The sequence below is a fragment of the Triturus cristatus genome, chromosome 8, assembly GCF_964204655.1.
Source record: "Triturus cristatus chromosome 8, aTriCri1.1, whole genome shotgun sequence".
Lineage (NCBI taxonomy): Eukaryota > Metazoa > Chordata > Amphibia > Caudata > Salamandridae > Triturus > Triturus cristatus.
In genome coordinates this window covers 1,692,311,877-1,692,337,788 of record NC_140591.1, presented here as the reverse complement: position 1 = coordinate 1,692,337,788, position 25,912 = coordinate 1,692,311,877, and the positions used below count along the sequence as shown (strand labels likewise).

At 46.5% G+C, this 25,912-nt stretch overlaps 1 protein-coding gene and 1 long non-coding RNA gene across 2 annotated transcripts in view; one reads left to right on the top strand and one right to left on the bottom strand.

Moving 5' to 3' along the window:
• LOC146808621 (NACHT, LRR and PYD domains-containing protein 3-like) overlaps positions 1 to 25,912 on the bottom strand; it is a 397,188-nt gene that overhangs the window by 181,570 nt on the left and 189,706 nt on the right. The window lies entirely within an intron of this gene.
• On the top strand, positions 21,077 to 22,568 carry LOC146808622 (uncharacterized). Its single transcript, XR_014968014.1, has 3 exons — positions 21,077 to 21,152; positions 21,686 to 21,799; positions 22,534 to 22,568. It is a non-coding gene; the product is annotated as an uncharacterized LOC146808622 (long non-coding RNA).

Sequence of the window (25,912 nt, the reverse complement as noted above, 5' to 3'; positions counted from 1 at the left end):
GTTGGATGTTGATAGCCATTTTGCGCTGTCTCGCGACAGTTCGCGCCCACATTAACGTCATTTGTCGCTCGAACACGTCATTTGTCGCGCGATCACGTCTTTCTTCTCGCGATCATGCACCGCGAGAGAATGAGAAGATTGAGATCTCGAACACGTCATTCTCCACCGCGAGCCAGAGAGTGAGGACGCGGGCACGTCTAATCGAACGCGAAAAGGAGAAAGAGACCCCCAACACGTCATATCCAACGCGACAGGGAGCGAGAGAACGCGATCAAGTCATTTTCGACACGCAATCGACATCCAGCGGAAGTAATGTGAAGCTCGAGAACGCGAACATGTGAAATTTTCAATTTGGAGAAGAATATCAGCTCTAGCAGCATGAAACCATCTGCAAAAGATGATTTTGGATGAAAACAACTTCTCAGATTGACATTTGGCTGTCCTTTTTTGTGCAAGGAGCCCTTTTTAGGTCTCGCTGAGCCAAAGGCTCGAAGAGACATTTTGTATGTGGGATTTTCAAAGTGCTGCTGGCTGGCCTAACACTTGCGTTCACGCGATCGTGCACGCGCGCAGCCGGCCACCAGCAGCACTTTGAAAACTCGTGTGCGTCATCGCGATCACTTTCGCTTTCAGAGCGATTGAGATGATGCACGCGCACACACAACTCTCGCTCCTCCCCCTCCCCCACAATCCGGCCAACGCTTGTTCTTCTTCTACATCATGTGAGTAAGAGTTTCATTTGTGGCCTTGTTTTAGTTTCCTTTGTTCCCGCCCCCCTCCCGTTGTCCGAGTCCCCCTTTGTTTCCGCCCCCGTCCCGTTGTCCGAGTTCCCTTTGTTTCTGCCCCCCATGATGTTTCATCAACCTATATTTGATGCTGCTGCATTCACTGTCATCAGCCCAGTGCAGGGGTATGCTCACCAGAGAAGGCTGTGATGTGGCCTGTCCTGCCCCTATATACAGCGACTGAGGCTGTGTTCATTTTCACCTGAGCTCATTAGCCGGCTCACAGCACCCCTGAAGGTCGGACGCGAATGCTTGATGTAAGCACCAGTTTCGTCCCTTCATACTGCAAGCCATTTGTCCTGCCCTGGCTTTGCCACCTTTAGGAGACTCACACACATAGAGCCCTTCCTGTGATGTCACGTGCCACCATAAAGTGTCACGTGCCACCATAAAGATAACAGGGACGTGGTGAGCCACTATTAAATATGGCTACAGAAGGGGTGTATAAAGAGCGACCAAAACACACAACTCACGTTCGCCCCCCTCCCGTTGTCCGAGTCCCCCTTTGTTTCCGCCCCCCTCTCGTCCGTTTTGTCCATCCTCCTGCCCCCTTCTGTGCGCTTGAATGTAAGGATACATCCCTGCCCATATTTTTAATAGTATCCTGTTGGGTTATGACGACAGCAACGCATCTCAGAACAGCACTGCTTCAGTCTGCTGAAGCCGAGCCTGGCACTTCAGTTCCCCTTCAGTGGGTAGTGGATTCGTCTGAGCTGTTCATTAGACAGACCTCCGAAGAGTTCCGTAGAGCAGGCAAGACACTGTCCCATGGGGTGTCATATCATTTTCTAAAAGCACAATATTACATTTGCAGCTCATTTTAGATACTTAAAATATTGAAATAGTATACGCACTTTTTGCATCTCAATTTAGAAACAGCAAGTTTTTTAAAAAAAGTGCAGTCACAAAAAAGGACATCTACAACCATTTAGCCAGTTCTTATGAACAGCTCTAGTAGCGAGAAATTTAGTGTAATGTTTGCACGGATCATATTTCAACAGCACTCCGCTCGCTTTCACTTTCAAGCTGCCCGCGACAATGGTGGCTGAGGTCTCGCATTTAGGAGAGTTTGAGCTATTGCCATTGTAAATGACTATAGCTAAAACTCTCGTAAATGTGAGATCTATTGTATTGCAAGTGCTTGTTAAGACAGGTAATCACTCCCGGGTGGTATACACCTGCCCATGGTTCATTTCCTCTGCACTGCTAGCTGAGAGATCATCAACGCGACCTAGCCTGCTACAGAGTGCCCAAAAGAAAAACACATACAGGAGTAGGGAATTAGGGGACTGTGATTGGCTCTGCATGGTCTGCCCATTTTCTAACAGCACATTTTATTGTTTTACAAATATTCAAACAATGCATTAAACATAATCATGATTATTATACATCAGCTCCGTAGATCATGGATAACACTAGTTTATCATCGGTACATTTCCATAGGATCACCGCTCTATCGCAGTTAATGTAGTGCACTTACTCTAGTGAGTATGTTTGTCTGACTGTTACTAAGACAGTAGTTGTTTTCTGGGTCTCTGATGTTTGCCTCACATCGCTTATATGAAGCTCTGATTGTGCCATTGTCTTCTACTGGGGATTATAGGCACGGGTTTAGAGTACCATGGCGTGTTATGATATAATTGCTGGCAATCACCTTTGGCCAATATAGCCTTCCCTTTTATGTGGTAGGCCCTTCTCTGCAGTTTAGCGGTTAGACTGCGTGTCTGCTTCTTTGTCTTTTGTAAATGCAAACACAGTCATATCCCCTGTTGGTGCAGTCAGGTTTTCACATTCCTCTTTTAATTTCCATGCTTTGCCTTCTGTTCGTTTCAGCATTTTACATCTCCATTTGGGTAGATTGGCTGCATTGCATGCCTTCTAGTTCATTTTAAATTGCCCTTTTGGTAATTTGGGTAGGACTAGCGCTAGATCGATACATCTACTCATAACCTTTATATTCTTGGTGTGACCTCAGAAGTCTGAATGGATACACCTGCAGATAAAGGTGCAGACCTGTGAGTGAATATTTCAAATTCAATGGCTGCTATGTATCACCTTCAGAAGGATGAAAGGTTGAATTAGCCCTGTAATTTACAGAACCGAGAACACAACGTGCATACACTCATGCTTGCAGGGAGTACACAAGAAGTACCTGGATAAAAGTGAGTGGCGCATTAGTTCTCTTGCTAAATCTCTCATTCGTCCTCACTTCCTACCCCACCGTTCCACCCACCATTGACAATTTCACTCTCCATGTACAGGTTTATAATGGCTTGTTCCCATGCAATGCAATAGGTCTCGCATTTACTCTGAGTTTGAGCTATTGACTTTGCAAATGACAATGCCTTTTATTTTTGTTTTCGTTTTTAAAACATAAATAAAAGGCATTGTCATTTATAATGCCAATAGCTTAAACTCGGGTAAATGCGAGACCTATTGCATTGCAAATGCTTGTTTAAACAGGTGGGGAGAGGGAGGAAGTGACACAGAATCTCCAACTTCCTGTTCCTGTCCAGCAGGCTCCTCGCAGTGCTTTGTCCATCTCCTGCTCATTCTGCCTTTGGATTTTGAGCTGGAAAGATCACTCTTTTTGTCTGCTGCATCATTGCAATTGGATTTGAGGATTTTTTGATTTGGATATTTTACAAGTAAGTGGTTGTTGTGTCTGTTTGATTGGGGGCATTGCAGTTCTTGTAACTACAATTTATTTTTGGTAACTATAATTTTTCCTTTTTTTAAAAAATGTTGTGGGTAGTACTAGTCAGTAGCAGGCCCGAGCAGCATGGGCATGGCCTATGGGTGTGTGTGTGCATGATGGAGCAACTGTTCCTTTAGTGTCTTTTTTATTTTTTTTTTATTTTCAAGCATCATTAAAGGGCATGGATGGCATTGGATTGAGTTGGGGAAGTGTGTTTTTTGGGGGTGGCCTTTGTGATGTTGTTGGGCCTGCCCATGTGGCTGGTGGCCATTTACAAGCCTAGGCCTGCAAGCTTGCCTGGCCTTGTCTGCCAACAGGCCTGCTTTTTCATCCACTAGGATCAGAGCAGGTAGCCACAGCTTTATTAATCAAGTGTTTTCTGTATGGTCTGTTGAATTTAGACATCATTTAGGGCATGGATGGCATTGGATTGAGTTGGGGAGGTGTGTGTTTTGGGGGTGGCCTTTCTGATGTTGTTGGGCCTGGCCATGTGGCTGGTGGCTATTTTGAAGCCTAGGCCTGCAAGCTTGCCTGGCCTTGTCTGCCAACAGACCTGCTTTGTCATCCACTAGGTTCAGAGCAGGTAGCCACAGCTTTATTAATCAAGTGTTTTCTGTGTGATCTGTTGAATTTAGATATCATTTAGGGCATGGATGGCATTGGATTGAGTTGGGGAAGTGTGCTTTTTTGCGGTGGTCTTTGTGATGTTGTTGGGCCTGGCCATGTGGCTGGTGGCCATTTTGAAGCATTGGCCTGCAAGCTTGCCTGGCCTTGTCTGCCAACAGGCCTGCTTTCATCCACTAGGATCAGAAAAGGTATCCACAGCTTTAATAATCAAGTGTTTTCTGTGTGATCTGTTGAATTTAGACATCATTTAGGGCATGGATGGCATTGGATTGAGTTGGGGAAGTGTGTTTTTTGGGGGTGGCCTTTGTGATGTTGTTGGGCCTGGCCATGTGGCTGGTGGCCATTTAGAAGCCTAGGCCTGCAAGCTTGCCTGGCCTTGTCTGCCAACAGGCCTGCTTTTTCATCCACTAGGATCAGAGCAGGTAGCCACAGCTTTATTAATCAAGTGTTTTCTGTGTGGACTGTTGAATTTAGACATCATTTAGGGCATGGATGGCATTGGATTGAGTTGGGGAAGTGTGTTTTTTGGGGGTGGCCTTTGTGATGTTGTTGGGCCTGGCCATGTGGCTGGTGGCCATTTAGAGGCCTAAGCCTGCAAGCTTGCCTGGCCTTGTCTGCAAACAGGCCTGCTTTTTCATCCACTAGGATCAGAGCAGGTAGCCACCGCTTTATTAATTAAGTGTTTTCTGTATGGTCTGTTGAATTTAGACATCATTTAGGGCATGGATGGCATTGGATTGAGTTGGGGAGGTGTGTGTTTTGGGGGTGGCCTTTCTGATGTTGTTGGGCCTGGCCATGTGGCTGGTAGCTATTTTGAAGCCTAGGCCTGCAAGCTTGCCTGGCCTTGTCTGCCAACAGGCCTGCTTTCATCCACTAGGATCAGCAAAGGTATCCACAGCTTTAATAATCAAGTGTTTTCTGTGTGATCTGTTGAATTTAGACATCATTTAGGGCATGGATGGCATTGGATTGAGTTGGGGAAGTGTGTTTTTTGGGGGTGGCCTTTGTGATGTTGTTGGGCCTGGCCATGTGGCTGGTGGCCATTTAGAAGCCTAGGCCTGCAAGCTTGCCTGGCCTTGTCTGCCAACAGGCCTGCTTTTTCATCCACTAGGATCAGAGCAGGTAGCCACAGCTTTATTAATCAAGTGTTTTCTGTGTGGACTGTTGAATTTAGACATCATTTAGGGCATGGATGGCATTGGATTGAGTTGGGGAAGTGTGTTTTTTGGGGGTGGCCTTTGTGATGTTGTTGGGCCTGGCCATGTGGCTGGTGGCCATTTTGAAGCCTAGGCCTGCAAGCTTGCCTGGCCTTGTCTGCCAACAGGCCTGCTTTTTCATCCACTAGGATCAGAGCAGGTAGCCATAGCTTTATTAATCAAGTGTTTTCTGTGTGATCTGTTGAATTTAGACATCATTTAGGGCATGGATTGAGTTGGGGAAGTGTGTTTTTTGGGGGTGGCCTTTGTGATGTTGTTGGGCCTGGCCATGTGGCTGGTGGCCATTTTGAAGCCTAGGCCTGCAAGCTTGCCTGGCCTTGTCTGCCAACAGGCCTGCTTTTTCATCCACTAGGATCAGAGCAGGTAGCTACAGCTTTAATAATCAAGTGTTTTCTGTGTGATCTGTTGAATTTAGACATCATTTAGGGCATGGATGGCATTGGATTAAGTTGGAAAAGTGTGTTTTTTGGGGGTGGCCTTTGTGATGTTGTTGGGGCTGGCCATTGGGCTGGTGGCCATTTTGAAGCCTAGGCCTGCAAGCTTGCCTGGCCTTGTCTGCCAACAGGCCTGCTTTTTCATCCACTAGGATCAGGTAGCCACAGCTTTATTAATCAAGTGTTTTCTGTGTGATCTGTTGAATTTAGACATCATTTAGGGCATGGATGACATTGGATTGAGTTGGGGAAGTGAGTTTTTTGGGGGTGGCCTTTGTGATGTTGTTGGGCCTGGCCATGTGGCTGGTGGCCATTTTGAAGCCTAGGCCTGCAAGCTTGCCTGGCCTTGTCTGCCAACAGGCCTGCTTTCATCCACTAGGATCAGAGCAGGTTGCCACAGCTTTATTAATCAAGTGTTTTCTGTGTGGTCTGTTGAATTTAGACTTCATTTAGGGCATGGATGGCATTGGATTGAGTTGGGGAAGTGTGTTTTTTGGGGGTGGCCTTTGTGATGTTGTTGGGCCTGGCCATGTGGCTGGTGGCCATTTTGAAGCCTAGGCCTGCAAGCTTGCCCGGCCTTGTCTGCCAACAGGCCTGCTTTTTCATCCACTAGGATCAGAGCAGGTAGCCATAGCTTTATTAATCAAGTGTTTTCTGTGTGATCTGTTGAATTTAGACATCATTTAGGGCATGGATTGAGTTGGGGAAGTGTGTGTTTTGGGGGTGGCCTTTGTGATGTTGTTGGGCCTGGCCATGTGGCTGGTGGCCATTTTGAAGCCTAGGCCTGCAAGCTTGCCTGGCCTTGTCTGCCAACAGGCCTGCTTTTTCATCCACTAGGATCAGAGCAGGTAGCCACAGCTTTAATAATCAAGTGTTTTCTGTGTGATCTGTTGAATTTAGACATCATTTAGGGTATGGGTGGCATTGGATTGAGTTGGGAAAGTGTGTTTTTTGGGGGTGGCCTTTGTGATGTTGTTGGGCCTGGCCATTGGGCTGGTGGCCATTTTGAAGCCTAGGCGTGCAAGCTTGCCTGGCCTTGTCTGCCAACAGGCCTGCTTTTTCATCCACTAGGATCAGGTAGCCACAGCTTTATTAATCAAGTGTTTTCTGTGTGATCTGTTGAATTTAGACTTCATTTAGGGCATGGATGGCATTGGATTGAGTTGGGGAAGTGTGTTTTTTGGGGGTGGCCTTTGTGATGTTGTTGGGCCTGGCCATGTGGCTGGTGGCCATTTTGAAGCCTAGGCCGGCAAGCTTGCCCGGACTTGTCTGCCAACAGGCCTGCTTTTTCATACACTAGGATCAGAGCAGGTAGCCACAGCTTTATTAATCAAGTGTTTTCTGTGTTGTCTGTTGAATTTAGACTTCATTTAGGGCATGGATGGCATTGGATTGAGTTGGGGATGTGTGCTTTTTGGGGGTGGCCTTTCTGATGTTGGTTGTCTTAAAGACATGCTTTTTTAGTATGTGTCTGGTCACTGGTGTGTTGGTGTGCAATGCATGCACCCTGCAGAGCTTTTTGGGGTCTGTGAATGTTCGTATTTACATTTTGTTTCATTAAAAAGGCAGAGCAGTGTGCTTTAGCATGCATCCTTTACCTGGCTTTTATAGGCCTTTTGTCAGCTCCTGGTGTTTCCGAGGCCCCCGGCTTGTTTGTGATTTGTGAGTGTCCATGTGGGTGGTGGCCTTTTTTGGTGTTTGGACTGTGAGTTATTAGTGTCCTGCTTTTGACATAGGCCTGCATGGTTTTCCTATTGGCTATTTGGCTTACTGCTTCCATCCATCCACCCCCTTTGCCAGCAGCAGCTCCATGGATGCTGAGATGCTCAAATAATTTAATTGTCCACCCCACTTTCATTACATTTTTATTTTGGTGGTTATTATTAACTTTCCTATCCTTCCTGAGAGTGTAGTGTGTGGCTGTACACAGTAGTATAACATAGCTCTAGTTAAAAAAAAAGTCATAAATGGCTAGACTATCTTTTGTTTGCACTAGTACAGTACTAAGTAACTGAACCACAACAACAAATCCAACATTTCACTGATGTTCTTCTCCTATCTTATTTGCTTTTAGGTGCACAAAAGACAGAGTAGGAGGTGTCATCAGCATCACCCGGCTACCCGTTGTACTGCCAGCCAGCCAGATGTTCTGCTGCGCATCACGTCCACGTGTGACCAGAACTTGTTGTGCATCTGCATCCTGCCTGACATCTGAAGAAGATGGCCCCAAAGAAAGGTACCAGGTCCAGTACCAAGAAAGTTGCCGGTGAGAAGAAGGAACAGAAAAAGGAAGTGCCATTAACCACGACTGGTGGTGTGCCGGCCAATGTTTTTTTTTGGCACCAAAAAAGTTACGCCTGCAGCAGCGTTGTCCAGGAACCAAGCTGGGAGCAGCACAGCTGTCCAACCCCACCAACCTAGGCCCAAGGGCTTTAGTGTCGCAGAGGTAGCCAGTCTACTAACGAGCAGCGATGTTGAAGAAATGTCATTACTGCAAAGTAGTACACAATCAAGTTCAACGCAGGCACAAACTCAGCAGATCAGTGTGCAGCCGCCGCAACAAGAACAGCAGCAGCCGCCGCAACAAGAACAGCAGCAGCCGCCGCAACAAGAACAGCAGCAGCCGCCGCAACAAGAACAGCAGCAGCCGCCGCAATAAGAACAGCAGCGGCTGCAACAGCCCACCATAGTAGTTGTTGCTCCTGACGTAGGGGCATTTCAGGAAATCGAGCTTCCTGCAGAGAAAGTGGAGCAAAGTCAAACCACTGTTTCAGAAGATCTATTGTCTTCCAGACCACCAGCAAGGAAAAGGAGGCTTAGTCCATCATCATCTTCTTCAAGCCCCGCTTCTGATGATCGTGATGACACTTGGGTCCCACCAGCTCGGTCTGAGAGTGAAGTACGCCACAAGACAATGCTTCTGAAAAGGAAGGTCCCAGAAAAACTTAGAGTTATGGAGGTAGATGTAGAAGAGGGGGGTGATGATGTTGATGAAGACGAGCCAGTCATCACGCACATTACTCCCGCCCCAAAGGGATTGGAGACCAACATTGTCACCCTATCCAGAAAGGCTGCTACTGAGCGGGATGTAGCACGGATCTCACCAACACAGGTTACACCACCACTACCTCCAGCTGCCATATTTTCCAAGGCCCGGCAGGGACCTACATCCAGCTCAACCATCTCAGTAGTTAGTGGTAGTAAAAGTCACAGTATAGGTGCACAGGGTCACATATTTTCAAGCACCCCCTCAAGTTCATCTTGTGTTGAAAGTGGCACATCCAGCAGTGCCAGAAAGTTCTCCTCCCCAGTTTGGGACTTATTTTCTGTTAGCGCCAAGGAGGAGAACGTTGCTATATGCTCAATTTGTCGGCAAGGTGTTCGGCGTGGTAAGCTTGGTACAAACTATGGTACTGGAGGACAAGCAAGTCATCTAAGAATACACCACACTATCGTGTGGGAGGATCACCTACTTAAGTTAAAAGAAAGTAGAAAAACTCAACCCATTGAAGTTGGTCAGGATGAATCAGGGAGCGATATTATTGTGGTGGCAGGTGAAGAAGAGGGAGGCATTTCTAGCCCTGTCCCCAGTAGTGCAGTCACTGCAGTGGTAACACCCACATCCTCCTCATTAACATCAGAGTGGCACCGCAGTAAGAGCCATACTCAGAGTCATGGTGAGACACCAAGGTGACCGATTACCTCAATGTGACAATCTGTGTCGTTGAGCCTTAGTGGGTTCATGAAAACAGCACCACAAAGGAAAGTAATCCAGCCTACCATTGAGAGCATGTTTAGGTTGGAAGGGCAGTTCCAACGCAACCACCCAACGGCACGATTGTACAATGCGAAGCTGGCTAAAATGTTAGCGCTGGACCCTCTTCCTTTTTCATTTGTGGAAGGGGTGGGTTTTCTTGAATTTGTGTCTGCCATCTGCCCTAAATGGAAGGTTCCCAGCCGGTCCCATTTCCCAAGAATTGCTGTTCCGGCACTACATCATGATGTGCTGGAATTGGTTGGACAAGCTTTGCAGCAGAGTGCTGTGCACAATATCCACCTGACAACAGACATGTGGACCAGTTGCCAAGCCACAGATTACATGTGCATCACTGCACACTGGATCTCTTTTGTGGGGGTTAGAGATCAGCTATCTGCACGAGGTGTTGTTGACACAGCTGCAATTTTTGAAGGTACTCGGAAACATGCAACTGTTGCCATGTTCGCCATGGAGAAATCTCATACGGCTGAAAACATTTTACACGAGTTTCGCAGCAAGGTTTTGGAATGGCTGCGGCCCAGAGGGCTTGGTATTGGTTTTGTTGCCACAGACAATGGCAGTAATGTACTTAAGGCCATGGAACTTGGTTCCTATTTCAGGGTTCCGTGTTTGGCGCACTGCATAAACATTATAGTTCAAGACTTTCTGAAAAAAGAACCCATAGTCGGCAATTTACTGGCTATCTGCCGAAGAATATGCACTCATTTCAGCCATTCTTTTAAAGCTCGGAAGCAGCTGAGGATCATCCAACGTGAACAAAGGATGCCAGTCAAGGCACTCATCCAGGAGGTGGCAACACGTTAGAACTCAACGTATTACATGCTTGATCGTCTGTACGAACAGTACAGGTCACTCCATGAATATGTCTGGAACAGAAGCGGGGATGCTAGTGTTAAAGGCATGAACCTTGAGATGGATCAATGGACCCTGGTCAAATGCCTGACTGAGATGCTGTGTCCTTTTGAGGTCTTCACACGTGAAGTTAGCAAGGAGGACTGTACAATGGGCCAAGCTATCCCATTATTGCAAATGCTAGAGCATGAGCTGAATAATGTGTCTGAATCATACAAAGGTGTAGAGGACAGAAGGCAAGCCCATGACTTGATGGAGAGCTTATCCCGGCGCTTAGCTGAAAATGTAAGGATACAAAATAACATTTTGTCACAAGAACATTACATTTGTGCCACAATTCTGGATCCACGTGCAAAATTAGGACTGAAGACATTCTTTGCTTTTTCCGACATTGATGTTGCCCGCTACAAACGTTGTATAGCTGAAGCAGCCAGTATGTTGGAAAATGAACGGCAGCTAATTAAAAGCCCGCAAGATCAACCCAGAAGAAGTACTGAAGCAGGCCATGCAGGATCAAGTGCAACTTCGTCGGCTGAGGGCAGTGCGTTTGGATCACAATCACAACACTCACCATCACTATCGACCACAGAAACAAAAGCTGGATCATTAGGCCGAGTACAATCATTATCATTACAGGATTGGTATGTAAAGTTAGGCCTTAATAAGCACAGTGCTGATGCACAGAAAAAACAGCACGAAAGCTTACCAGCAGCAACCCTGAACATTGAGCGGATGGTCCAGGCCTATCTGGACGACCCAACAGAGGTGTACATTGATCAAAACCCATTGCAGTATTGGTATAGGAAAAGGTCTGAATGGCCACAGCTCAGCAGGCTGGCGATAAGCTATCAGGCTTGCCCTGTTGCAAGTGTCTCTTCCGAACGTGTTTTCAGTGCTGCTGGTTCCATTGTAACATTGAGAAGGACCAGTCTATCGCCAAAAAACGTGGAGAGGTTAACAATGATCAAAATGAATCAGCACTTCATACCACCGAATTACACAATACATGAAGCAATGGAGGAAGATGAGGACAGCGGCACAGGTGACGGAAGTATTGTGTCAGATGATTACCTACTACTGGCTGAACCACCAGAGTTTGAGGACGAGCTATACTTCCCTGACAATTAGGCTCGCACTTACTGTCTTCCTCCCTTTTTCCTCCTTTGTTTGTGTGTCTGTCGTTCCGGTTACAAACTTGTGAATCACAACAAATCCATTACCACCGTCTTCTACTCTTCTAATTTAATATACAAGTTTCAGGTGTCTGCTATTTGACAGTACAGTCCTCCGAATCCAGCTCCTCCGCTCCATCATACTGAATCTCCTGCTCAATTCCATTTCCCTCATGAATGATGATTGGATGATGGTAAATAATACAACAACAAATTCAAACTTTCCTAGTCCTTCCAAAAGAAGTGGAGCATCAATCAGATGACTACTATAGCTATCCTCCTTTCAGAGCCGAGAGAGACTGGCCATTAACTGAAAATAAGATGGAACAGGTAATGATTGGTGCCATGCATTGGACGCAGAGTCGCAGACTCAATGATTTAGATTTTGTTGTGTGTGTTGTGCATGAATTTATGTAATTGTGCAGTGCTACTAATCAACTTTCTACAGAACACACTAAACTTAACTCAAGGTAAATTCAATTGTCACCTTATTGCAAATATTAAATTTGTACTTCTACAGCTAGGTGATACATTGCTTTTAATTCAATACAGGAAGGGGACTCACTCAATCTGCGCAATGAGTATGATTGACACAACAGACCCGTCCATCATGATGATGGTGAAATAGACGGCCCGTTAACTTAAGATGAGAAGGAACAGGTAATGACAATTAATGGCATGCATTGGACACCTGACTCTGAGCGATTGGTCTTTGTGTTTTCGTTATTTGTTTGTTGTGCACAAAGTGAAGTCTAAGTGTACTCTATCTTTCTGTACACAATAAAGAATGACTCAAGTCAGTAATATTTATATTTCTACTCTTGTTGTGTCATAAAAATTTTACTTATACTGCAGGCCGATCTTCACAGTCAGTCGAGATGATGATGAAGTCAGGAGGACGTTTCATGAGTGGCATAAAACTTAAAAGCCTAAAGGTAAACACGTCAACAACAACCACAGCAGACACAAATGTCTGTGTAGAAGTGGAATAGAGTGTAGCGGTGGGATGACTGCAGTGCATTGATTTTACTAACTGAAACTGTAAAATGCTATGTTTGGAATGGATAATGTGCTTTGCGTTTGTCCAACTCTTTGAGAGAAAAAAAAAGGACTCTAAAGTGTTAACGTAGGATGTGCTACTGCTAAGCACTGTGGGCCTGCTCTCTCCTGTTACTGTTGAAGGTCAATGCTGGAAACAGACTAGAGTAGTAGAGATGATGCATACATGCCACCTCGGAAAGTGTTCTTGTTGCACTACACCATCACTTGTGCATTTGTTTCAACTTTGTTTCTCAATATCCCCTTTGGTTTTCCATCTACAATTACAGGCCGGGCCTTGCCCTATACTTTGTAAAACATTACAAAGCATAATTACCTTACAGATAAATCACCTTTTTTTTTCCAGCCGGGCAGTGGCGAGTGGCGAGGTGACACACCCAAGATTGATGGACGAGAGGAGCAAGAGGAATGCCGAGATGCAAATACAGTCCACATTTTTGACCAGGATAACACAGTAACAGTATCCACTTTTATCTTCTTTTAAATAATTTGATTAATATTTTGTATACAATCTTTACAACAGTGTGTTCTTGGAGTTGTTATTATCATCATTAGGTTTGCTCTGTGTTTACGATTCTTCCCTACCAATATTTAAAATTTCTATTTGCTATCTGTAAAAGTATTAAGGCCGGAACAGAACAAGAACTAGAAGTGTATGTAATCCGGGTCTCTCATCATCATGCATGCATTGCCTTTTTCTCCCTTAACATATGGATATGGTAGTCTTCAATGATTGTCGTTTGTTTGTCTATGTATGCATACTGTTTTTCTATGTCAAACCTTTCCCAAAAACCCCCTTCCCATCCATTCAACAAACCCTAACGCTCTTCCCCCGGGCTGTGTGACTTATTGTCGAGGTGTAACTAAATTAAATGTACACCAATACTTAATCACACACTTGCTGGGGCGGATGTGGTGAAAGCAACACTACTTCAATTTCAAGGCAGAGCGATGATCTTCTTCTGCTTGCCCACCCATGAGTAGGATATTTCAGAGGTTATTTTATTTAACAAAGGAACATATACCTCAGCATGAATTGCCGGCATTGATTGGATTTGTTTGTTCTCATTCCTAATATACAGCACTAACTGTTAGGCTGTAGGCCTAGTCAAGTGACTCGACACAACTATAGTTTGTAACTCTGTCTAGTAGGCTATCCCAACCGCCATTATGTTTTTTTTGTCAAATATTTGAGCATATTATTGTTGCTCGGTAAGTTCTGTACTGTACTTCATTCTACTACTCCTCTAACAGTCTCTCAAAGGCGATTGACTGTCTCCTTTTCTTTTTTTGCAAATGCTGCCGCCCTGCCAGTGTCTACTACTACTACTATGCTACCACCACCACCACCACCCCAATCATGGCATGTATGAAAAAGGAAACCATCTTCACCATGCAGCCAGTGCTGTGCCACAGTTGGACATAAACATCAAGCACCAGTAAGAGAGAAGTTTGGGGGAGGCAGAATTAATAATGGACATGTTGTCAATGATTTCATTTTCACACACCACTCCAAAGAATGCATCGACTAGAGGACAGACTGAAAGTACTAGAAGGACAAGTCAATGAGTGAGGTGTGTCGCATCTATCTGTTTGTGTCTTATACAGTCAGCCAATTATAAATCAAACACAGGCTATGGGCGGCCATGCACCAGCAAGGAAACAGTGTGATGTAAAACAGTTACCCCACCTACAAAACATTAACAACATTGCATGTAACATAGAAAAATATATTTAATTTACCTTAACAAAAATAAACTAAACCCACAAAAGCTGACCCACCCCCCTCCCTAACCCCAACCAATGTCCATAGAAGTCCGTAACGCCCAAACAAGTTCCCACCCACCCACCCAAACAAGAATTAAAAAAGGGGCAGAACAGGATGACAGGGACTAAGTGGTGGGGCGGGACTCAAGGAGGACACGCATCTGGCGCATCTCGCCCTCTAAACGGGCGACGCGTCGTCTAAGGGCGTGGCAGTTGCAGCCACAGTGGGGGGGGCACCGGAGATGGCACTAGTACGGTGGCGGCGGGCACCCGCCAGACGGTGGTGCCGTACCGCTGGAGGGCGGTGGCTGGGGCCCGGGGCACTGGAGGAAGCTTCAACAATTGCTGCCGCAGTCTCTTCCTCCTCCTCGGCTAAGACCACCAGCCTCCGGTATTCCCGCTGGATTGCCTCCAGCTTCCGGCGCCGTGCCTTGGCGGCCAACTCCTTTCGATTTTGTTTCGGAGTAGCTGTGTATCAAAAAGAAAAAAACAAGACAATTGTAAAATATACTCTAAGAAAAACAGTAAGACAAGTTAATTATTTATACACATAGTGGCATGGTAGAGTAGCACTATAAAGCACAGTAGTACATAACATTTTAAATCGCGCCCGTCCTTCTTCCTTCCACCCGTCTTACACTTTTTAGTTGAACAGTGCACCAGGTGCTCTTCTCCATAAAACTTTCAAAGCGGAGTTGAAATCAGATAGATGAGGCCATTGGTTACTCAATACTCCCGCTCCTATGCCAATTAAAGGGAATTCTAGTCTTCTAGTTCACTCTTCAAACGTCACCAACAACTCATACTTACTTACGACATCGGATAGCGGGCGGACTTTGTCCGCCCGCCATCCTCACGCTAAAAAGGGTGGGGGTCCCGGGGGGGCAATTAATTAGGATGATGCGCCCGGCACAGTGGCGGGCGCATCCTGTTTTTTTTACATTCTGGTTGGCGTTGCCGAAAGCAATGCTAAAAATACATGTTGTGCTGCTTTTCCAAGCACAACATGACGGGCCCCGTACGGAGCCTGTCACGTTTTGCTTTGAAAGGCGGGGGGTACCATAGCATAGGTAGGTACCCTCCATGGGGACCCCCAAGCATACTCTGCAATGTCTGCATGCCTTTCCGTGGCGGACGGCAATGCCGCCACGCAAAGGCATTCCAAAATGCAGATTAAATGGCTGGCGGTGTGTTCAGAGAGACACCACCACCATATTGAACCCTTTTCCGCCTGGTCGACATGTGGGGGGGTCTGAATTTTTTCTGCAGGGATGGCGGGAGGTTTGCCCCTGCGGTGTCGGCAGTGAATTCCAGCCAGCCCGACGGGGGCAATACGCCCACCATCCTAATGGGGCCCTAAGTCACAACTGTACAGTATACATATACATACAGTACACCCTTGCAGTGAGTGTACTGTCAAGTTCAACAATAGTTAAGGATTATGAATCTAACTTACCACCGCCTGCCACTGGTGCTGCCACTCCCCCTACTGCCCCGTTGCTATCTGCAGCAACTGCCGCATCCTCGCCCTCCGCGTCGCATTCGCTGGCCCCGGCAATGGTGGTCGGTAGTGCGCCTAGAAAACATTACACATTTATTAGGCGTCATATACACCTCCCCCCTATTGATCAGTAGCAAGGTTGAAAAATGAGTTAATACTAACATACATCACTAGTACAAATCAGGTAGTAGAGTAGACACTAATAGTTATATATGATCATTGTAGCCTTTGCTTAATTAGCCCTAGCCATGCTACCATTTTACCTTTGTGTATTTTATTTTTGCACATGTGACGTTACCTTGCAGCTTCTTGTATAAGACACCTTTGAGCCCACATGACCTGCCTCACACTGCTACTGTCTAGTCTACGCGCTGCGTAGAAGCGGTCAACAAAAACATTAACAAACCACTTTTTTAGGAAGTACTGGTGTACTACTGTTACTGTTAGTCCATATTGCTTATCCATAAATGCTACACTTTTTGGCACGGCTGAGAAATGCTTGCAAGTTGCAATATACTAACGCACACCATTTCATTTTTCGCATTACAGACGGAAGATTCCCTTCTACGAACCAGAGCTTCTGAATGATGCAACAACTACCAGTACTAGGTTCTTCTAAGGTGAGGGGTCCCTTCTCTCACATCTTCATTTATAAATTTATATAAACTAAATTCCTAGGAGATGGTGGTGCTGCCTTCCACCACTGTTCAGTTATCATGATTTAATTCCCAACTGTATAAGTGTAACAATGTATATTGTTTTAATGGTATTGATTTTCCGGTTGGTGCTGCATTTTATAATAAAACAGTGTACAGAGATTCTCAATTTTAAATAAACATTTTGAACTTACATAGACTTGGTGGTATTTGGTGTGGACTAACTTACACGAGTGAGCAAATTAAAGTAAGGGTGTGCATGTGCATTGCTTCCACGACTGAGAGGTTGGGTGTGTTATGTTCTGGGTTGTCTACTTTTTGGGTATCTTGGGGGGAGGGTTCCGAGACCTAATAGTTATGACAAGACAGTACTATAGTCGAGCAGTGGAATTGTGGTGGGTGCGGAATTTATGATTGAGGAGTGCGAGCCGAGGAAGGTCCAATCTACCATCAGCAACATCCTATTTTCTGGTGCAAATGTCTGTGTATGTGCAAGATCCCTACAACAGTAGTAGTATGTCCTATAGGCTATCATATCAAAATAGTAATAAATCTGGTAGGGCTGTTGTTGCTGTGAATTTTCAAAGCCTCAAGATTAACAAAGACTCAATATCAATAAGAGTAAAAGTAGTACAAGACGACGACCCAAAGGATTGGAGTTGGACTCAATGGCTCGAGCTACTGGTGAATATGAGTTTTATATTACAACCTTTCACATAAAGAGTGGCACTGGCCAACTGGGCAAGACTAGCTACTACAGTACAGACAGACTGATAGTATGTAGTAGTAGTAGTACTGAGAGTCATCATAGCGGAGGCAGGGATAAGATTTTTGAAACCGTACATATCGAAGGATAATTGGTGGTAAAAAAATAGCATTTGGAAACAAACAATATTTCGTGAAAAATATGGGGCAGTAAAAGTTATGGAATAAGAAATATTATTAAAAACAAGAAGACTTACTGGGGCCAGCAGAGGAGCCCTCAGCGGTGTCCTCCTGGTGCTGTTCCTGTCCCGCCGAACCCCCACTCCCTGTCTGTCTGCCCCTGGGTGCTAATGAACAGGAAAGATATAAGAGAGAGACAAACATTGATGGATGGTGTCAAACAAATACAATATTTTTCAACAACGGTCAAAAAACACTTATGTAAACAACAATTGCAATAACTAAATTGACCGATCTCATCTGGTCAACAAGTAATATCGGGGGATTCGCAGTTCGACTACTTACGTTACTATTTATCAACAGTAATCCAGTCTTCCATTCTGATTCCATAATACTAAGTTACAACTAAGCCTAAGTACGATGTACCACCCAACCTAGCCCACCTATTCCAGGCATGCCAATTGTACATTAAGTACGCATTTCCACGGTATTCCTCAACAATGCATATGGTCAAATCATGGAGGACACATGATTAAATTTTTGTATACACCAAATTTTGGTTTGATTGATTGATGCTGAATGATCTGCTAGTGCTAAGTAACTGCTAAGCCTACCACCACTCATTGAACAAACTAGAAAAGGTTCTAATAAAGACTGCCGTACTAGCAGCACGTCACGTAACTGAGTGAGGGGGCATCACGCATACCACTAACAAATTAGAAGCTCATACAAAGTACCTAAACCTAAGTATCAATCCGCCCCTATCTATTAGTGACAGGACAAAGTAAGGAGTGGACTAGAGTCACTGTAGCATTACGTAACTTAATTTCTCTAAAATAAACTCGTAAAGAATCACGCTAAGCAAGCGCAAATGCAAAGCTGCAAACAAGTAAGATTAGTAGTAGCGCAGAAGAGCACCATAATCACAGAAGACTTTTAAACGTTATTAACCTGGAATGTATTGTAAGCAGCAAATTCTAGCTGGTTGGAAGGAAAAAAAGATATTCACAATATATAACACAGAGCAGAAGAACAGACACAAAGTTGTAATAATTAAATAGGTACTCACCAAGCCCCGGGACCTCCACTCCTAGCAGGTCCAGCAGGTCCTGCTCACGGTCCAGGATGTCGGACCACCGGTGCGTCAGCTGCGCCTGGGTGCGCCGGACCCCAGAGATGCGTGACACTGCCCGGCGCACCTTCCCCCACCGCTGCCGACGCTCCCGGAGGCCGTACCCGGACCCAGGCCTGCCACCTGCTGCCAGGGTTGAGGGGAGGTGGAGCTGCACAAAGAAAATTAGTGCCGCCAACTCCACCTCCTCCAATAAGGCCCGTGCCTGCACCCCTTGTGGGCGCCGCCTTCCGCAAGGAAGGCGGTCGCGGCTCTGGCTGCGACGGCGAACAGCCCTACCCTTAGACATGGTTCTGGGGACGGGGCAGGAAAGAAAAGGTAAAAAAAATAAAGGAGTAAAGGAAATAAATAGCAGGCAATAGAAAGAGAGAAAAAGTAGCTAAAAAACAAAAAAAAAGTAGACAAAAACTTTAAATATAGAAGCAGGTAAATAGTTAGAGAACTAATAAGTAAGAAAGATCCAAAAAAAGTGGCTATAAACAAAGGATTGAAAAGATTTTGGTCGCGAACAGGAAATAACTACCACGAACGGGCGCGAACATGCATTGCGCGACCCGGAACAGGAAGTAAGCATCGCGAGAGGGCGGGACAAGTGAAAACAAGATGGCCGCGCCCGTGAGCAACCGCATGGGTAAGTTGGCGACCCACGATCACGCAAAAAATACCGTGAACAGGCGGGGAAAAAACTTCAGCGTCTTCGCGATATTTCCGGCGTGTTTGCGGAGATTTTCAGCATTTTCGCGATAATTTGCAAAAGTTAATTTCGCAAATTCCGCCCACCCCTAGCCTCGACGCATAGGACCCCGTCAGAGCTTCCAGCAGGTTCCTTCACACACAAATAATATCCCCCCTCCTTCTCTGGCTGTGATCCTCAGCATGGAAGTGTGATTCTGGCTCATGGGCACTTGTGACACTTCCAGGAGGCGCGGGTGCAAACTGTTCCCCACCTGCTGCTGAGATCAGAGTGCAACATTCAGGACAGAAAACATGTGAGGTAGCTCAGCCGGTTAATGCACATGTCTGAGTCCTTTGGGTAAGCTGCAGCCATTCACTTGAACGCGTTGTGTTTTCAGTGGCCCTGCAGCCGTGGGAGGGCCCCAAAGGCAGAGGAGGATGAACACGGAATTACTCCCAGCGCTTCCCCCGACGGCTGGGTGCTCCTGCACACATCCGTCCATCCCTCCTACGGGCTCTGCTATGCTCTCCTACAGAAAAGAAGTATGAGCTCCTCAGCAGCAGTGGGGGCAGACAGCAGAGGTTGTAGTGTGCGGGGTGGGTGCCTGCAGATGTAGGGCAGCTGTGCTGACAGGGTGTTGAGTTAGACTGCGGATTCAGGGGGGCAGGGGAACTGTGCTGGCGGTGTGCTGTGGATGCAGGGAGCAGTGGGGGCAGACAGCAGAGGTTGTAGTGTGCAGGGGGTGTAGGGCAGCTGTGCTGACAGGGTGTTGAGTTAGACTGCGGATGCAGAAGGGCAGATGAACTGTGCTGTCAGGGTGCTGTGGGTGCAGGGAGCAGTGGGGGCAGACAGCAGAGGTTGTAGTGTGCAGGGGGGTGTAGGAGAGCTGTGCTGACAGGGTGCTGGCGGTCTGCTGCGGATGCAGGGAGCAGTGGGGGCAGACAGCAGAGGTTGTAGTGTGCGGGGTGGGTGCCCTGCAGATGTAGGGCAGCTGTGACACAGAGTCTTGAGTTAGACTGCGGATGCAGTGGGGGCTGATGATGATGAACAGTGCTGGCGTCTGCTGCGGATGCAGAGGGCAGTGGGGGCAGACAGCAGAGGTTGTAGTGTGCAGGGGGGTGTGGGAGAGCTGTGCTGACAGGGTGCTGGCGGTGTGCTGCGGATGCAGGGGGCAGTGGGGGCAGACAATGTTATATTCCCGAGTTAGGCCCTTGTAGTACAGTGGATTTAGCCTACATTTTCCTGCCTTGTCCATAATAAACGGTTTCAGCGATGAACTTTGGCAGAGTAATTATGCATAAGGATTCCATGACGGTCATAAAGATGGCCACTCCACGTGCACACGTCATCGCTCCTTTCATCCACGGGCGATAAGACCAGTCTTTCATCCTTACATCAATGAAGGTCGACATCTCGAGGCTGCCTCAGGTCAGGCCGCTCCCCCACCGCGCTAGATGTTAGGCCACATAGACATGTCATTGTATTTGGGTCAGTAAACCTTCCAGAGTCCGTTTAGAGATGGCCACCATACGCCTTGGGGTAGACCTGTAATATATGAAGATAAGGATCTTGACGAATCATAAATAGAAGATCTGTAGTCCATATGCACAATATAACAGAACCGCTGGTGTGTAACTTTATGACTGGCGGCCCGTAGTATTAGGTTAATATTTATGGAGAATATTATGTTTTGAAAGAAAAAACCTCTTTACCCTTCAAAGATGGCCGCCAAACATGCGCAGTGGAGTTAGAGAATGTCCCCGATAGAACTGACATATCGCGTTAATACCGACGTCTCGTGAGAATAGAAACGCGGTTTTGAAATACGTCGACCGAATAAATACAAGGAAATAGGACAAAACATTTTATGCCAAACAAGGGAAGATCAGATACCACAACGCTATTACGCTGAGGTAAGGTCCTTGCGAATAGGTAGAAAAACCATACTAAAGTTATCAAGATAATATGGCAGTTTTTTAGGGGGAGAAAGTAGGTCTTTGCCCGCATGTGTAAAGGACTTTTAATTTAAAGTCGTATCCCTTAACATATTACAATTGACTTTAAAGGGACCCCCACAACCGGGATATAGCCGGGACATCAGATAAAATAGATATGTAATAAGAGCAGACAATATGAAATGGGGGACATTGCACTACCAGATAGAAGGTAATAACAATAAGGATGGTGCCTGCCGTAAAATATAGATTGAAGTCAAGATAGCCAAAGGGGGAAAGGCAATCATTTTGTATGGGTGAGATGAGAGAACACAAATGGGTCTAGCCATACACGAGGAAGTAGTGAAACAGACTTTCTTAGGTTTAGAGGAATATCTGTGAGTTAGATGATACAATAGAAGATCTATACAGGTAGTTGAGAAATATTAGAAAGATAATAAATGAACAACGAGGGGTAGAAACAAATACAATTTTATTTATGTTATTCTCAGATTGATGAAACTGTGGATTGCCCAGATAAGACATATCAAAGCCTACTGGGAGTCGAAAAAAGATGCGGGTAGAATAAGACTCCCACTACTCAATAAACAATTATCGCATTGAAGGTAAGCCCCCATGAAAAAACGAGAGGGGAGATAATCACTTGAAACTTAATAGATACCAAATCAGATAGTATCCAATTGGTCATGTGACACTCATTTGTTGCAGTTGTTATATGTGGTTAAAAGTGTGCCATTGATCCAGGGAATCGGCCGAATAAAGTTAAAGAAATAAGAAATTTATATGGCCTAACATATGGAATTAAACAAAGGAGGATTAATGACACTAATAACATGTTTGGAGGTAATAACCAAGAATAAATCCTTACAGACAAGAAGCTATTTAAAAACATAACAATGATGTGACTGATAGATTTTCCTTATGTCCTGAAATAGATCCAGAAATCAAGGGGATCTGTGATAAGACAATTAGAACTCCAGTTGAAATACATGACCCTACATATTTTATAGTCAGTATTAACTCAAGATTGTGAAATGATATATTAATACTTGTGGAGTGTGTGAGATTGCTCGTGTTTGTTTTTTTTCTTTACATTTTTATTTAATGAGGGTTCTCTAAGGGTTGTCGATACTTCAAGGGATTGGCACACAAACCCAATTTGAAATAAAATAAAATGCACTTAGGATGAAGGGTTTCTAGATAGTTATAGTACCACACTGTATGTTGGACTCAAAAGCATTTTGCTCTTTTTAATAAAAGATAAAGAATTGTATGTTTTAGATTATATAAGGCTGCGCAATGTCAGCAGTGGTTGATATTTGTTTTTTCTTATATTTAGATAAAATAACTTTTAAACTGTGGAGAAAAGTGACCCGTTATCAGTTTTCTGTCCTGAAGAAGGTGGTTTCAGCTTATAAAGTCAAACATACCACCGAAACGCGTTGACGCCTGTGTCAATCAAGAATCCAAACAAACAGGGAATACTTTAGATAAGAATGAAATCTTTTCACTAAAGACCCCTCATATACTGTGTATTGTATTTGGATCATTTTTAAACAGATATTTCTGATTGTTCCAGTTGTTTCTTGGGTCTATGCTTTTTAATATTTTTTAAGGACTTAGTATGTTGATACATGATATTGTATTGTATGAATTGTGAAATTTTATTCTTACTGCTTTGGTGTCCATACATGGACTTTGGTGGTTTCTTTTTATATAGACAAAGGAGAGAGTAAAACTCTTTTAATAAAATAACAATAGTATTATATTTCTGTTTGGGGCTTAATTTGTGTGCCAACATTTTGTAAAGTTTTTTATATAGAACCGACTGAGTGATTGATTGTAGAGTGATAAACGAATGAGATTTCTCCAGGGATTTTTCCTCTTTTGCCGATCTAGAGTGCCCAATGACCCATATTCGGCACCCTGATGAAACAAAGGACACGTTTCAACTCAAAATGTTTATTAATCACAAACAATATGCCATTAATGCTCCTAATTTTTGGAATTCAAATTGGTGGCCTGTTACTATGGGGAATCTCCCAGTCCCGGTTCAAGTAAAAAATTTGGGAGTAATTGTGGATGACAAGCTGAATTTGGGGGCCCAAATTAATTCAGTTTCCTCCTCTACAACTTTTGTTTTGCGGACAGTGAAAAAATTCTGCCTTTCCTGCCAGCAGGGAGTCAGAAAACAGTGGTCTCTGCCTTGGTGCTGTCAAAGCTCGACTACTGTAACAGCCTTTATTTAAACATCCAGGAACATTTCCTGAACAAGTTACAAAGGCTGCAAAATGCAGCCGCCAGATTGCTTACTGGGATCCCTAAGTTTGCGGCGATCTCTAAGGAAATTCAGAAGCTGCACTGGCTCCCAGTCAGGAAGAGGATACTTTTTAAAACGTTGAGCACTGTTTTTAAAGCACTTCATGGGACTGGTCCAGATTATCTGCAGAAGCAATTAAAGTGGTATACACCTACAAGAAATCTACGTTCGTCAGGTGCTAAAACGGTAACTGTCCCAAAGATAAAAAAGGTTTCCTGGGGAGGCCGAAGATTTGTTTTCGGGGCAGCTAAGGTGTGGAATGATCTCCCGGCTCAGCTCAGAAATATGCCGGATCTGTTGTCCTTCAGAAGGGCATTAAAAACCTGGTTGTTTACTCATTGTTAGAAAAGGTAGACGGACCGGGAGGGCCGGCCGGGGTCAGGGGGAGAGGTCTCCAGGGAGAGCCGTCTCCAGCGATCGTACAGACAAGTAACTTCCCCCCCACAGACGGATATCACACACGGATAAGGTTCAGTGTTCTTTATAGGTACTTATTTACGATACGGTAGAATGGTACAAGGAGGTCTGGACTCAGGGGTCCCCTCGATTAGAGTCTCGTAAGGTAGGGAAGGGGGTAGCGGGTCAGTCTATTTACCAATCAGGTAGTTCGGATGAGATGATGATGAGCTCACAATCCTCGAGCTTGGTGGTTAGGTGGTACGGTCCGCGGCAGCGCCAGCAGGTCCCGGTGAGGATGGTCGTTACAACGGGCCGCGGCAGCGCCAGCAGGTCCCAGGAAGATGTACGGTCCGCGGCAGCGCCAGCAGGTCCCGGTGAGGATGGTCGTTACAACGGGCCGCGGCAGCGCCAGCAGGTCCCAGGAAGATAAAGATTGCAGAAGGCCGCGGCAGCGCCAGCAGGCAGGACGATGGTTCACAAGAGCGGGCTACGGCAGCGCCAGTAGACCGTCAGGGTTGAGTTCACTCGGTGTCTCTCGACTCCAGGATACAACTGCCTTCCTGCTCTGGAGCTGCCTCAGTTATAGGGCTGGTGCCCTTTGATGTCCGGGCCCTCGCACTTGGAGGTCGGAGGGTCCGGGATGAAGGTGTCCAGACACCCAGCAGGGGGTGGAGCCAGCACCTGGGGGAGCTGGAGGCGATCGGCACCTGGCGGGGGGAAGAGCCCTTGACACTTCGTTCTCCCATTGACCTGCCAAGTGGTCCGCTCACCTCCTGGGTGGATGGTGGTGCCGGGATGTCAGGGCCGGCCAGGCCCGGGGTTAGGGTCGAGGGGAGGCCATGCGGCCGCGTGGTGCAGGGCCCAAGATGGCGGCTTGACCCGGCCGGGGAAGCCGGTGGGGCTGGACCCCGTGATGAGTAGGGGTCCGAGGGCAGAGGGTCCGTCGGGAGACGGGGTACAGGTGCTTGCCGCGGGGATATGCCAGGTGGGCCGGAGTTCGGGCCCTGTCGAGCGGGGAGGGAGCAAGCCGTCTGTGAGGCCTGTCCAACATGCGTCCCCCCCAGCTGAAGGCGGGGAGAGTCACCCATCTCCTTGGGGACTCTCTTCGTCGAGGCGGAAAAAGCGGGACAGGCCATCCGCGTTGGCGTGGTCTCGGCCTGGTCGGTGCTCCACAGTGAAGTCCATTCCCTGCAGGGAAATGGACCAGCGCAAGAGTTTTGGGTTCTCCCCCCGCATCTGCATCGGCCATTGCAGGGGTCGATGGTCGGTTTGTACCCGGAAGTGGGTACCGAAGAGATAGGGTCGGAGCTTTTTGAGGGCCCACACTACTGCAAAGGCCTCCCTCTCGATGGTGCTCCAACGCTGTTCTCGGGCCAGGAGACGTCGACTGATGAAGGCCACCGGCTGGTCATGACCTTCGGGGTTCAACTGAGAGAGGACGGCTCCGATGCCGTGGTCGGAGGCGTCGGTCTGCACCACAAATTCCCGACTGTAATCGGGGGCCTGGAGCACCGGGGCGGTGCACAGGGCGGCCTTCAGCTCCTCGAAGGCCGCTTGACAATCAGGAGTCCAGTTGACCCGCTTCGGTTGATTCTTGGATGTGAGACCCGTGAGGGGCCCCACGATGCTGCCGTAGTCCTTCACGAACCGCCGGTAGTAGCCGGTGAGCCCCAAGAAGGCTCGGACCTCGGTCTGGGTGACGGGGGGCTGCCAGGACTGGATGGCAGCAATCTTAAGTTGTAGTGGGGCCACCAGCCCGCTTCCCACTTGGTGCCCAAGGTAGGTCACAGACCCTTGGCCAATCTGGCACTTGCCGGCCTTAATGGTGAGGCCGGCCCGCTGGAGGGCTTGGAGGACCTCTTGGAGGTGACGGAGGTGGTCGGACCAGTGGCGGCTGTATACAGCGATATCGTCCAGGTAGGCAGCGCTGAATTCTTCGAGCCCCGCCAGGACCTGGTTCACAAGACGTTGGAACGTGGCGGGGGCATTCTTCATGCCA